Here is a 14,094-nt window from a genome sequence, read left to right as displayed (position 1 = left end):
CCACTCAGCGAGAAGGAGAGTCGTCCAGCGCCGGTCCCTCGCACGTGGCATACTAAGTAGCGTCCCTGTCGGCGGGCGACGCTGATTGCGAGGCTGGTGTGCACCACGTGGGTTATTGTTTTAGGACCTACAGTTTGGGGGGAGGTACAAAGTTAGGGGGTGATGATAACCGGTCTGGAACGGTGGTATCTGTCACGTGGGGGGTTGCACTACCTGACCGCAGCTTCGGAGGGAGGGTGGGAGGCCATAAATTGTTTGACAAGCCACAGACTTACGATGCACGGTGTAGGTGCCCGCCTTGTTCTACGGCTTGTCGGTTACGGGTGTTCGCCAGAATCGACAGGAAGTCGGACGTAGCACCCGGAGGTGGTGCAAGGCTGTCCGTCAGTATCAAATCACTCCCCGCTACGGACAGAGAGGTGTTCCCATGGCAGTCTTCTCTCTCTCTCTCTCCAGGAACGTGAGTAGCAGCGCGTGAGGCGAAGAGACCCCTCGTACAGAGTAGGTAGGTGAGCGTCCGCTGTTTATTTCGTTATTTATTTATTTTTGGTAGTCAGACGATTATTTGAACACAGTTGGACATAAAATGTGTCCCTTTTGCTGTTTGCCAATGTCCCTCTGCAAATTCTTTAAGGGGAAGAAAAGACGAATTGGATTCAGCGCAGAAGTCTTGCGTATCTGAAGATCCCATTCACATCCAATACCGATTGGATGTGAATGGGATCCAGACTTTCATCTAGGGGGGGGGCATTATAAGGATGGGTATACACTGATTGGTAAGAAAATTGAAAACCTTCATCGAAGTGTTTCCAAATTTGACCATCCTTCCATCAGGATAGTTGTCAGCTGCCATTGTTGTTGTTCTAGGGTTTTAGGAGTATCAGTGACTAAGGTCATATTGCTCCATATATACGCTGTAAATTGCGTGTGCTGGATTTTCTGTTTTCTGGATGAAAAACCCAGTTTTCGGGAGAAAAAATCATGCTACCCTCGCCTGAGACCAACTAACCCAACCACTTTGTAAAAAGGGCTAAATCTAGACAATTAAGCGACCAAAGTAGATGTTGGATCTTGAAAGAATCCTTCACAATCGGGGTTAAAATTGAGCATTGCAGGTTGGTCCGATAAGACAGAAGGATATTCGTTGGATGTAACGCGACCTTCTAACCGTATGAGAGGACCAAGTTGGTATCAACAGAACATACCGCATGTCATGGTACCACTTCCAGTCGCTTGAGTAGAGGACATCACACAAGATGTATGAGTTCATGAGGTTCACGCCACACTTACCATTGATGCAAAAAAGGTGTAAATTAAGAATCTTCAGCTCACATGATCCTTTTCCACTGCGAACAGTGGAAAAGGGTCATGTTGGAGTTAGTCTCACCACTTTAGTCGAATATTTCAATTTTTTACAGAAATACGTGACTACCAAATAGTTGGAAATAGTCTTTCTTTACCTAAGTTGAAATTTTCAGTCATTTGATGCACGCCGGCCCTTCTATTCTAATCTTATTCTGCGAAATTTAAATTTCCGTCCTCTCGTTATTGGAGCATCGACTTTCTGACGCATTCCTTTCCTTTTATCCTCCCTCAATGGATGGGTGAAATGGAAGGATTTGTTTCTGACACCAATTGCAATCTTTAATCAAGAAAATACAAGCGATAAAGGGTTGGCACGTTTCCTTTTCTTTCTTTCAAAAGGACAGGAGTAAACAGAGCGCTGTAATACCCAATCATTATTCCGAAAATTGGAAGAGAAACTGCGATGGGTACCATTTCCAGAAATTTGATTTTCATCCCATAAAACAGTCAAACCAACCTGAGAACATACGCGATTTACAGATACGACATCTCGGGGACCTTAATTTCTGTGCTCCAAATATTAAACAACCCAACCCAGACATCAGAGCAACGCATGCGCTCAGTGTTGTCAGAAGATTAAGAAAAAACGCGTTACAAGAGTTTATTTTTGCCACCACTGCATTTAAAAAAAAATACGAGATCTTCAATAGAAACAGTTTGATCTCCTCAACTTCCAGCAGCTGGATTTTTATGAATTTTTATATTTAGCTCTCTTAGAAAGATTTGTAGAGCCATTCCAAATTTCATTAAGATCGAACAAATAGAAAACCGACAATTATTATTTCTTTATCTATCCGTCCGTCCGTCCTCATGTAATAACTCGACTCCCAATGCATGAATTTTCATGAAATTTTATATTTGGGCCTCCTAGAAAGATTTCTCGAGGTATCCTAAATTTCATTAAACTAGAACAAATAGAAAATATTTATTTATTTTTATTTTTTTCGTGTGTATCACATTAATATATACCATATATTGTAGCTGAAGTTGTTGTTGTTGTTCGGTATTGGGAACATTAGCAACTATCATCATATTGTTCCGTTTATAGTGTTTGTAAATTGCGTGTTCTGTGGTCGATTTTCTGTTTGCTGGACAAAAAACCCAAGTTTCCTGGAGAAAAAACCATGCTGCCCTTGCCTTACTAACTCAGCCACGTTGTGAAAAAGTCCCATTAAAATTCCTCACGTCATCGATGGGATTCGAACTCAGGTCTTTTCCATCCGATGAAGGAAGGACAGCGTACCAACTGAGGGCATATGAGAGGGGTGTGTTGTTTTCTTATTTGTGTACCTAAGTACTGCCAACCATAGTAATTATTGCCTACAAGTTGAGATAACAGTTCCTAAACGTTTGGGACATTTTAAGAAGCCAATGAGCAAATTTCTCTGATGCCAGCAGATGCGCATCTGTTACCAGAAGATGAACTTTTCGTCTGCGATCACACCATTCTCGAGATTTTAAATCACTTCTATCAATTATGTGGCTCTCACTGTGGGCTCAAACAAGCTGTATGAAATCTGACGCACATTGACCTCTCGTCTCCTTGCGGTACCTTCCATAGGGCACATTCCTTCTCACACCGTGTACTTGCCTTAAGCGTTCGAAGTATTTTAGTGGCTGGCCACCCCATTTCCCGGTCTTGTTATCCTCATAACAACAACTTTGAAAAATCACTTTCTGCCTGACACTTTTTATTGGGATAATAAATAAGCACTGAAAAGTCCACTTAATGAATTCCATGTATACTATGCGATCAAAATTATTAGGGAACTCAGTAGCACAGACCAAACGACACTGGGAGATGTAATTTGCAATGGACAATCTGCAAGAAAATCAGCTGGGCGAATTTGAATGTGGACATTGTCGTGGGGCAACACGTAATTATTATGATCTTATAACCCCATTACATTCTATATAGGAGTATTAGATGCTTACAATCATCTTATGTTCTGGAAGATCTATGACAGCTAAATCCTCTGCTTGCACCTTCACGATGGTGGGACTGTTAGTAATCCTGGATATAACCTCCATGCGCAAGCACACTGTGCGTGACCACCCAGGTGTGAACCAACGTAAGCAGGGGTTGAGGTGTGGCGCCCACACCACAAGGAGGAATGCCACCCCTCTGCGTTACTAGGCAATACTAGGTGGTAGATGACTCTCGTCAATCGGTGCAATACCACCACTTTGCCTATTGGAGGCCTGAAGTTTTGGGAACCCATGTTTAGTCGCTAGAGCTAAGTTACGGTCAACTCTTCCCCGTCTCTTCCATCATGCAGTATGATTGATGACTTTTGAGGTTATGATGGACATCATGGCAGATCCAATCTTCCTTACATTTCGAGGGTACATCTCTAAAACGGTGTTAGTTACCGAACCTATTGGTAACTCTTTAGGAGGCTTCCAGATCAGTTAGTCCGAATCTTGCGACCTCTACTCTGCTAGACAGTGACTGGAGGGAGTCCGAGTAGTGTGTATGCGGGGAACATTGTCGAGGCCACGTTATGTCACAGATCTGGGTATATTCTTACCATATGTACTCTTATTTTTCCTTTCCCAGTGCTTTTGTCACACCAAACTGCCTCAACAGGGCACTGTCCATCTATTTCAACTGGATGCACTTCCGCTGAATTTCTGTTTTTCTTAATTAACACCACAACTCCTTTCCCCTTCCTATCCTGTTTATCCTTTCTGTACACATTGTACTCCCCAAATTCCAATTCTGCATTTCTTATCTCTCTGTGACACCACGTCTCTGCTATACCTACAATATTCGCCTTTGATGTCTTGATCAATTTGAATCTATGCCCCCCTCAGGTTCGCATTCTGAGAAAGAGGAAGAATCCCATCAACATTGACCTTGCTCAACCCAATCAAGGCCTTATATACCTCAATCAGATCACCTCGCAGGTGCCTAGTCGCCAGCCCCTGCAATTTGCAGAACTTAAGACTTTTTTGGTAAGAGGATCCCTTCATTCCCCTCAACAATCTTGTTGCCCTTCTCTGTACACGCTCAAGCAAATATACATCCGTCCTAGAATGAGGCCTCCACACCTGTAGGCAGTAATCAAGATGTGGCCTGACCATTGCCTTATACAGAGGGACAATCACCTCCTTCTCCCTGCTAGCAAAATTCCTATATATCATTGACAAAACCCCCCCATGACCTGCTCTGGCAGCCTGTCTGCATTGCTCAGAAAACTTCATATCTGACTGCACAATTACTCCCAGGTCTTTTTCATTTTCTACCACCCTAAGTGTAGTACCACACAACTGGAACGTTCCTCTGGGGTTACTTCTACCCATATGCAGTACTTTGCATTTGTTAATGTTAAACTTCAGTTGCTACTTCTCAGCCCATCTGCCAAAGTGTTCTAAATCCCGTTGCAGTAGCACACTGTCATTAACCATCCTGTCCACCTTTGTGTCATCTGCAAACTTCGACATTAAGCCTGATATACCTTCATCAATATCATTGATAAATATACAAAACAACAGTGGACCCAACACCAAACCCTGTAGGACTCCACTAATAACATTAGTCCACGAAGAGCAGCACCCATTGATTACCACCCTCTGTCTTCTCCCACTTAACCATCCTTTTATCCATTGAATGGTATTAAGGGTAACTCACCCTTAATACCATTCTGCTCCAATTTATACAATAGTCTTCCATGTGCAACAGTGTCAAAAGCTTTCCTGAAATCCGAATATATGATATCACAATTATTTTTCGCATCCAGTTCCTTTGTAACCACATCATAATAACCAATCAAATTTGTCAGACAAGACTTTCCCTTAACAAACCCATGCTGTGTCTGAATTATTGCTGCAGTCTTGTCTAGATGATCCTGCAATGCATCTTTAACCAGCGACTCCATTATTTTACCCGGAACAGAAGTTAAACTAACTGGTCTGTAATTACTCGTGTCACCCTTCGATCCCCCTTTGTGAACTGGGGATACATTTGCACATCTCCAGTCCGTGGGAACCTCCCCTGAGTCCAAGGATGCTCTCATAATTATGGCTAAGGGTTGGCTTAGTTGCTTTGCCGCCTCCTTTAATATAACTGGATAGATCCCATCCACCCCAGGTGCCTTTCTTATGTTTAACTTCAACAATTTCTCCTCCACTTTGCTCTCAGTTATTCCAAAATCATTAAGCACACTGCTACAATTTGATAACCTTCTGCCATTTTCAAACTGTAATGATTCCTCACGTGTGAATGTAGATGCAAAATACTCATTCAGTTTGTTTGCTATCTGAGCAGGATCATCAACAGTCGAACCATCGATATCAAGTGGACCAATCAGATTTATCCCCTTCCTTTTAGAGTTTATATAAGTAAAGAAATCCTTGCTGTTTTTCTTAGCATCTTTTGCCAAAGATTTCTCGTAATCCGCCTTCGCCTGCCGAACCTCCTTTGTGACCTGATTACAGACTAGCTTATATCTGCCACAGGCTTCTGCGTCACCTGATAATTTATATGCATCCCATGCATTTTTCTTCTCTGCCACGAGTCTCATCAGTTCATCGGACATCCATTTAGGCCTAAACCTTGAAAAGTATTTCTTAGTTGGAATGTAAAGCCCAGTAGCCTTCAAAATTAAGTCCCTGAAGGCTTCCCATTTAGAATTGAACTTGGTAACATCATCAGTTGGTCTCACTATACAGAATTTAAAAACTGTCTGAGACCCCTGTAGTCACCTTTACGAAAACAAAGCTGTTTACTTTATCCCTGATGGTAATTATATCTTTGAGTAAATTCCACATCAGTACATTTTAATCACTGCCATCCAGTGGGTCCTTTATCTTAAAATTCCTAATGCATGACTCGTCACTGCTGATAACCAGATGAAGAATGTTACCCTCTCTGGTTGCCTCTCGAACATGCTGCTGCAGAAAACAATCATCCAATAAATCCACAATAGCCTTGCTAGTGTTCGATTGACCAATCCACATGTTCCAGTAAATATCCGGGAAGTTAAAATCTCCCATTAGAAGACATTCTGATTTATTGTCCACTCTATTTCCCTGTATAATTGTACTCATCAGAGTCATTAGCCCTATCAACTTCGACATCTGTCGTTGTAGAAGTTGATAGGTTAAATAAATTCAAGGAGGAACTGGACAAACATTTAGAGGGAACGGTTGTATGATTTTTTTTTTTTTTCTGGCTGATGCTACATAAACTCATACGCTTGCTTTCTTGCATCACATGCCACGAGTACTATTACTTCCAGTCTGCCAAACTGCATGTAGTTTTCTGACAGAATCTCAGTTATCGGTTGATTCAACCACTGCTCATCTCAGTTGCCCAAATTATTCCATGTATGATTCTTTTCGCCTCAAAGGTGGTACTTGTGCATATGTCTGTTCGATATTCCCTGTCAGAGACTTGGCAATTTGGAATCTCCTCTCTTTGATCTTCTCTGGCTTAAAATCTCTCTACCTCATTGTGTCAAATTCATCTGTTGTCTCTACCGTTCTCCCAACTCCACTAATCACTTGGAGCTCTTTGACTTCCTCTCTTTGCAACTTGACTTTCTCCAGTCCAACTTTCCTAACAGTGAGGTAATTTTCCTTGGTGATTTTAATGTTCACAGCTCCAGCTGGCTTCCGTTTTCTAGTCACACCGACCCAGCAGGTCGAGATGCTGAGGCTTTTGCAATTACTAATGACCTTGCACAGATTGGTCATTTACCTACAAGAATACCGGACAATCCGAATTATACTGTCAACACGCTTGATCCTTTTCTCACAAACAACCCTTCTAAGTACACGGTCAAAGTGAGAGGTCCTTTAGGCACTTCAGATCACGACTTGGTGATTGTCTCTTCTCCAATGGAACCTTTATCTCATGGCTATTCCCAACCACGTGTTGTTTGGCATTACAAGAATGCAAAATGGGATGACCTGCGAGATTTCTTTTCTTCTTTTCCTTGGTCTGATTACTGTTTCAAAACTTCTGATGTCAACGTTTGCTCAGATCGTGTCAGTGAAATTATTCTTGCAGGAATGGAATCCTTTATCCCACACTCCACTTTAAAATCTTGTCCTCTTAACTAAACCTTGGTTTTCCAATAAATGTGCTAAGGCTGTTCACAAGAGAAGAACGTTGCATATCGTAATTGGCTTGTTTCTAATTCTTCAGTTTCATTTTCTGCCTATACCAAAGCTCGCAACAATTGTAAAGCAGTTATTAATCAGTCCAAACTAGAGTTTGAACAGGCTAAGAGTAGAAAACTTGCTTCTTGCCCTAATGGTAGCCGGGCATTCTGGTCTCTTGCCAAAGCTATAGGTCACAACTTTTGCCCATTTCTGCTCCCACCACTGTCCAAACCAGATGGTTCTGTTGTCACTTCAGCCAAGGATAAAGCTGACCTGCTAGCATCCCATTTTTCTTCCAGCTCATGTATTAATGATCTTGGTAAAACACCTCCCACCATTCCGAACACGCTCTATTCAATGCCTCCCGTGGTCTTCCGTCAAAAGGATGTCAGAAGGATTTTGACGAATCTTGATTCTAAGAAAGCTCCAGGTCCCGATGGTATTTCTCCACTTGTTCTCAAAATCTGTGCTCCTGAACTTACTCCTATTCTTTGCCGCCTTTTTTCATTTTCTTGTTCCAAAGACGTTTTTCCTTCTGCTTGGAAATTTGCTCATATCCAGCCAGTTCCTAAAAAGGGTGATAAGTCCCTCCCATCCAATTATCCAATTATCGTCCCATTGCAATTACTTCTACTCTTTCTAAAGTGATGGAGAAATCAATTAACCGCCAACTCTTAAACTACCTAGAAACCTTCCATCTGATCAATGATCGCCAGTATGGATTCCGTCAGTGTCGATCCACTGGTGATATTTTGGCATATGTTACCCATTTATGGACGAATTCAATGAAAAAGTTGGGATGAAACACAAGCAGTTGCTCTTGCTTCAACCTTCCATCTTATGGTTTGCCAACTGATTTTTGTAATTGGTTATCCAGTTTTCTCTCTGATTGCTCAGTGAGGGTAATGGTAGACGGCTCTCTGTCTTCTAACCTTCTCAAATGTCCACTGGTGTCCCCCAAGGTTCAGTTCTTTCCCCCACACTTTTCCTCTTGTATATCAATGACCTTCCTCCATTGACTGGAAATCCTATCCATAGTTTTGCCGATGACAGCACATTGCATTCCACTTTCCATTTTAAGAAACCTTGTTCTGCTCAATCAGCTTCAACTTCTCGAATATCCGCTACCAATTTCTTAAATGCCGATCTCTAGGTAAGTATCCAGTGGGGGAAAAGACAACTTAATTGATTTCAATCCTTCTAAAACTCAGTCTTGTCTTATATCTCGCAAAAAGGATTCTTCTGCTCCTATGCTTAATATCAACAAATATCTTCTTTCCTCTTCTTAACCTCCAACCCATCTACGATACTAAGTATTTTAGGTTCTGATCCTCTCGCGTTTGGAGTTTTCATAAAAAAAAGAAAATATATATTCTGCATATTATTACAACTATCTTACAAGCTTATTACGTTCTTACATATTGCTACCTTATAATCCTCTTATTGTTTACAACCCTGATCCCACAATCCTCTTATTGTTTATAACCTCATCCCACAATCCTCTTATTGTTTACAATCCTGATCCCACAATCCTCCTATTGTTTACACTCTACGATTTTTTAATCCCATTGTTGTCTATAATCTCACAATCCAACAATCCACATATTAAGAGATTGATGGAGTTTTGATGCGCAAATCAATGGAGAAGATGGATGAACACACATGCAAGGAAACTTGAGGTTAGGAGGAGCAGCAGCTGTTGCTGGAACGTGGTTTGAGGTGGAGAGGGGAGAGTAAAGAACCGAGAATTGCAATTCTCGGTAGACGCGTTCATTCGTAACTTGGCGTGTCTGTCGTCTGACGGGAGGCGAAACAGGAACGGCGGTCTGCTCACAAAGTAGGGGCGGAGAAAACACGCCGTCGACTCTGGTGCGACATCCCTCGTATCACTGGCGGGAAAATGTTGCCGATCACGTTTCGCTTTCGTTTGGCGTCGGATCAACGCCAGTCGTAAAAGTTTATTGGTTGTAAAGCTTTCTTTACGAGGGATCTCGAGATGCGAGTGTTTTTTGACCCAAAGAATCGTGTTCACGCCCAGACAAACCCGAGGCCGTCCAGGAGACTTTGTTAACAATATCACCTGTAGGAATGTCGCAACATCCCACGTATATGTCGAGCCCAGATCAAACCCTCAGCCAATTAACTGTCCAACAGATAGACATTGTGTATGGGAATCCCAGAATATCCCAGAAGAACATGGCAATTGGTGGTACCAAACTTAAGGTGGTGGAGAATGAAAAAACCTACAGGTATTTATGTAGTCGCTGAGCAGTGCAGACAGGCTACCAGGACAACTCATGAGGATTTTTCAATGATATCAGAAACTTTGCCAGCGGGGATAAGGTGGTGATTATCCCATTGTTCAAGATCATGGTTGGGCAGCATCTTGAGTATTGCATACAGATCTTGAAGTCGCATTTTAGGAAGGATGTAGATCTTCTCTAATGGGTTTAGAGAAGAGCAACGAGATTAGCGAGGGACATAAAAGACTTCAGTTCTGTTAATTGCAGCGTCTTCAAACTAGGCAACTGCGAGGAGATCTGATTGAGGTTCTTAAGGGTTTAAATGGATTGAATAAATTAAATATTCTTAGTATCCTTTTTCTTGCTCAGACTACAAACGTGAGGGGGCATAAATTCATATTGAGGAAGGGTGGTTGAAGGATAGATGTCGGGGTGGTTGATTGTTGGAACAATGTTCAGGCTGCTCGTTGAGGAATTGCGAAGTTTGAATAAATTCAAGGAAGATCATGCGGATCTCATGCAGATAGATACGAACGTTTTTCAGTTTGGATTAATACTTGTGTGCAACAACTCTGCAACCATAAAAAGTTGTTTTTTTTTTTTTTTTTTTTTTTGAGGTGTGGAAACAGGATATAGTCACTGGGGCCAGATCGGGGCTGTAAGGTGGATGGTTAAGTTCTGCAAAATGGTTAAGTTCTCTCAAAGCAGCAGCAACGGCATGTGACCTGTGTGCGCTGGTGCGTTGTCCTGAAGAAGCAGCACACCTCTGGAAAGTTTTCCACGGCGTTTTTCCTTTACGACATCCCTTAAATTGTACAGTAGGGATGCATATGACTCCCAGTGACTGTGTGCTTGTGTTCCAAGTGGTGAATGGACAAAATTCCCTCATCATCCCAAAAAAAAGGTGGCTATAATCTTGCCAGCTGATGGTTGCGTCCGAAATTTTTGGGTGAGGGAGAACCCTTGTACTTCCATTGCATTGATTCTTGCTTTGTCTCAGGATCACAGTGATGAACCGATGTTTCATCACCCGTAACAATTCTGGAGATGAAAGTTTCAGAATCCCTTCCATAAAGCTCTAAATTCTCCTCACAGCAATGTCTTCTGAATTGGTTCTACACAGGGGTCTAGGGACCCACCTTGCACTGACTTAGTCATCCCTAAATGTTCATGGAGGATGATGATAACTGTTTCCTCAGATATATCACATTCCCTAGAGATTTGGGACACCTTTGAACGTCTGTCATTCAGCACAAGGGTTTCCACAGTTTGGCACATTTCTGGAGTGGTCGCTGTCATGGGCCTTCTTGGACGTGGATCATCTTCGATGGACCTTCTACTCCACTTGAATTGTTATGAGAAGAATTTCACCTGGTACTGTGAAGAAAATGGGCCAAAAGCCATCTTTTCATGAATGGCCTTTGGCCCATTTCCTTCTTTGGCGAGAAACTTGATGACTGAACGACGCTCCAATTTCAGCAAATCCAAAATTTGGCAGGTGTCTTTCTTCTTTCTGTTACAGCAGCACAAACTAAAAACATGATCCAAGTTGAGATATGCAAGAACATGATAAATCATTGAAATAGAACAATGGAAAGTATCTCAATTGACCACCCTAAATCATTTATGAGGACCCCAATGAATCAACTTCTATAAAAACAAAAAGTAATATTGGATTGATTCAATTGAATGAATTAAAGTAATTCCATTAATATTGGTTTCTCCTTCTGAATCAATTCTTTGGTGGTATAGTTAAGAATTATTTTAAGGAAAAAAAAGGGGTTTCCCTTTCAAAGGGGAAGGAAAAAACCCCTTAGAATAATAAATAGTACGAACTTTCCATTAATAATAAATGAAAGAATGAATAAATTATAGTGATTAAACTCCGGTTATCAACGCCACTATTTATGCATCACCAACCTCTGGTTTTTTTTAAAAAAATTCTCCATTTATTTTTTTTGGGGGGGCAACCTTCATCCCTTGACAAGTTTATTAAGTGATAATGATAGTGTCATTAATTAGCTTAATTAATGATCCATTTTTCTGCTGAAGGTGTTCCCTCAGAGAGCGTGGTAGGCACTTCCCCCCTTTGCTGATCTGCAGAGTCCATTAAGGTGGACTTTGGATTTCTCTTGAAGCCATCTCGTGGGAGATCATTATAAACCCGTTTCCTGTTGGTACGGAGGGAGGGATGTGTTTGGGGGGATACTGATGGGGCGAGACCCAAGGGGGAACGGGAGAAGAACGCGCACTGTCACCAACTCTTTGCTCAGCTCATTACATCTGACAGACTTAATGAAGTGTTGGTGTAGGTGCCAAGAGCGAGACACGTTTGTCAAGAATTTCCGCCATTAATGTCACCGTGACTGTCGACACTTCACATGGGCCGTGAAGATTTTCGGTGGGGAGTTGGTGCACGGATCGTGAGGGGTGTGGTGAGAAAATTAACCCGCAGGTTTAAAATTTCCTTCTGCTATAGGCCATCTGCAGCACTCGTTCTAATTTGACAGACGAAAACGTTTTGAAGAACATTAGGGACATTCCTTCTCCCCAACCCCATCTCAAAGGTCTGTTCCCCCACACCTTAAACTTATTAAAAAAGAAAGAACGAAAGAAATAAAAAAGAGACGCACGTGTTTCAAGTTAATGCACGCAGACTGTAATAATGCATCCTTTGTTCCTGTGGGTTAAATTAAACAAAGATGCTGAATCTCTTTGTGAGATTGGGTTGAACTACGAAATGCTAAATTTGTGACCCTTGACACCACTAGAGAAAGATGACAACTTTTGTGGCTATGGGTTAACTATGAATTACTCCTCTTGGGTGCCATTCTGTAAGAAAATAACAGAATGGTACCCAAGAGAACTTGGGATGGACAGATGGAATTCAAGAGTTCGTGGCCAGCAAATTGATGGCCATTGCACAAAACAGAAGGAACTGGAGAGGCCTTCATCGTGCAGTGGATTTAAAATGTCTGATGATGATGACGAATTGTGACTGTGGGGCAAACCCAGAGCCGGCCCTTAAGGAAGTGCAGCAGCTGAAATTCACTACAATGTACTCTCACTCTTTGTGACTGAGTTAAAATTTAGAATATCGATATCCTACAACTGTAGGTTATATTATGAAATATAATTTATTTCATAATATAACCCACAGTCACTTTTACTTTAATTGTGGGTTAATCTGTGGCATGCTGAATTCATATTCGACTCTGGGTTAAGCTATGGAATATTGACACTTTTGAGTGTGGTTTAGGCTAAACCCTTTGTAACCGTGGGTTAAACTGTACAATATTGACCCTCTGTGCATTGGCACTTTTTGAACTGTGGGTTAAACTATGACATGCTGAAACCATTGTGGTTATGGGTTAAACTATGGAGTGTTATAACCATTTGGTTGTGGGCATCCTCCGTGAAAGTGTAGTACTTTGGTCAGTTGTTCCCATCTTGGAGTGGGCAAGATTTCAGTTAGACTGTCTCAGATGAAAGGAGTAGGGTTTCATCTTAGTAGTTTACCCGGAATTTTCACCCGGGTTAAACACACAATTAACAGTAGACACACAAGTCTGCAAACATAACGCACTATAAAAGATCACATGTAGTTATAGTGGAAAGCTTCAACGAACTTGAGTTAACCGCGGGTTAAACTATGGGATTAAAATGGAGTTTAATCTGAAATAAAATCGTCTGTGATCTGAGTTAAACCCTCAAATATTGAAACATTTCGTGACTGTGGGTTAAACCACTGAATATTGAGACAATTCGTGACTATGAATTAAAACCACGGATTATTGAAACACTTCGTGACTTTGGGTTAAAGCCACAGATTATTGAAACACTTCGTAATTGTGGGATAAAACCACAGATTATTGAAAGACTTCGTGACTATGGGTTAAACCACCGAATACTGAGACACTTCGTGACTATGAATTAAAACCCCGGATTATTGAAACACTGTGATTGTGGGATAAAACCACAGATTATTGAAACACTTCTTGACTATGGGTTAAAACCACAGATTATTGAAAGACTTCGTGACTATGGGTTAAACCACCGAATACTGAGACACTTCGTGACTATGAATTAAAACCCCGGATTATTGAAACACTTCGTCATTGTGGGATAAAACCACAGATTATTGAAACACTTCTTGACTATGGGTTAAAACCACAGATTATTGAAACACTTCGTGATTATGGGTTAAAACCACAGATTAATGAAACGCTTCCTGATTATAGGTTAAACCCACAGATTATTGAAACACTTCGTGACTGTGGGTTAAAACCAATGATTATTGAATCAATTCGCGACTATGGGTTAAAACCATCATATATTGATGGTTTTAACCCAACTTCGTGACTATGGGTTAAAC

The 14,094-nt window shown here is 41.5% G+C and overlaps 1 protein-coding gene across 1 annotated transcript in view; it reads left to right on the top strand.

Annotated features, from left to right (window-relative positions):
* Positions 1–441: 441 nt before the first annotated feature.
* Positions 442–14,094, top strand: part of LOC150077909 (fibroblast growth factor receptor-like 1) — a 68,319-nt gene continuing 54,666 nt past the window's right edge. The window contains exon 1 of the mRNA XM_090384923.1: positions 442–505. The gene's annotated coding sequence lies outside the window, so the exon portion shown is untranslated. The remainder of the gene's footprint in view (positions 506–14,094) is intronic.

The sequence above is a fragment of the Mastigoproctus giganteus genome, chromosome 11 (assembly GCF_048544385.1).
Source record: "Mastigoproctus giganteus isolate SK-2022 chromosome 11, ASM4854438v1, whole genome shotgun sequence".
Lineage (NCBI taxonomy): Eukaryota > Metazoa > Arthropoda > Arachnida > Uropygi > Thelyphonidae > Mastigoproctus > Mastigoproctus giganteus.
This window is presented reverse-complemented; position numbering and strand designations above follow the sequence as displayed.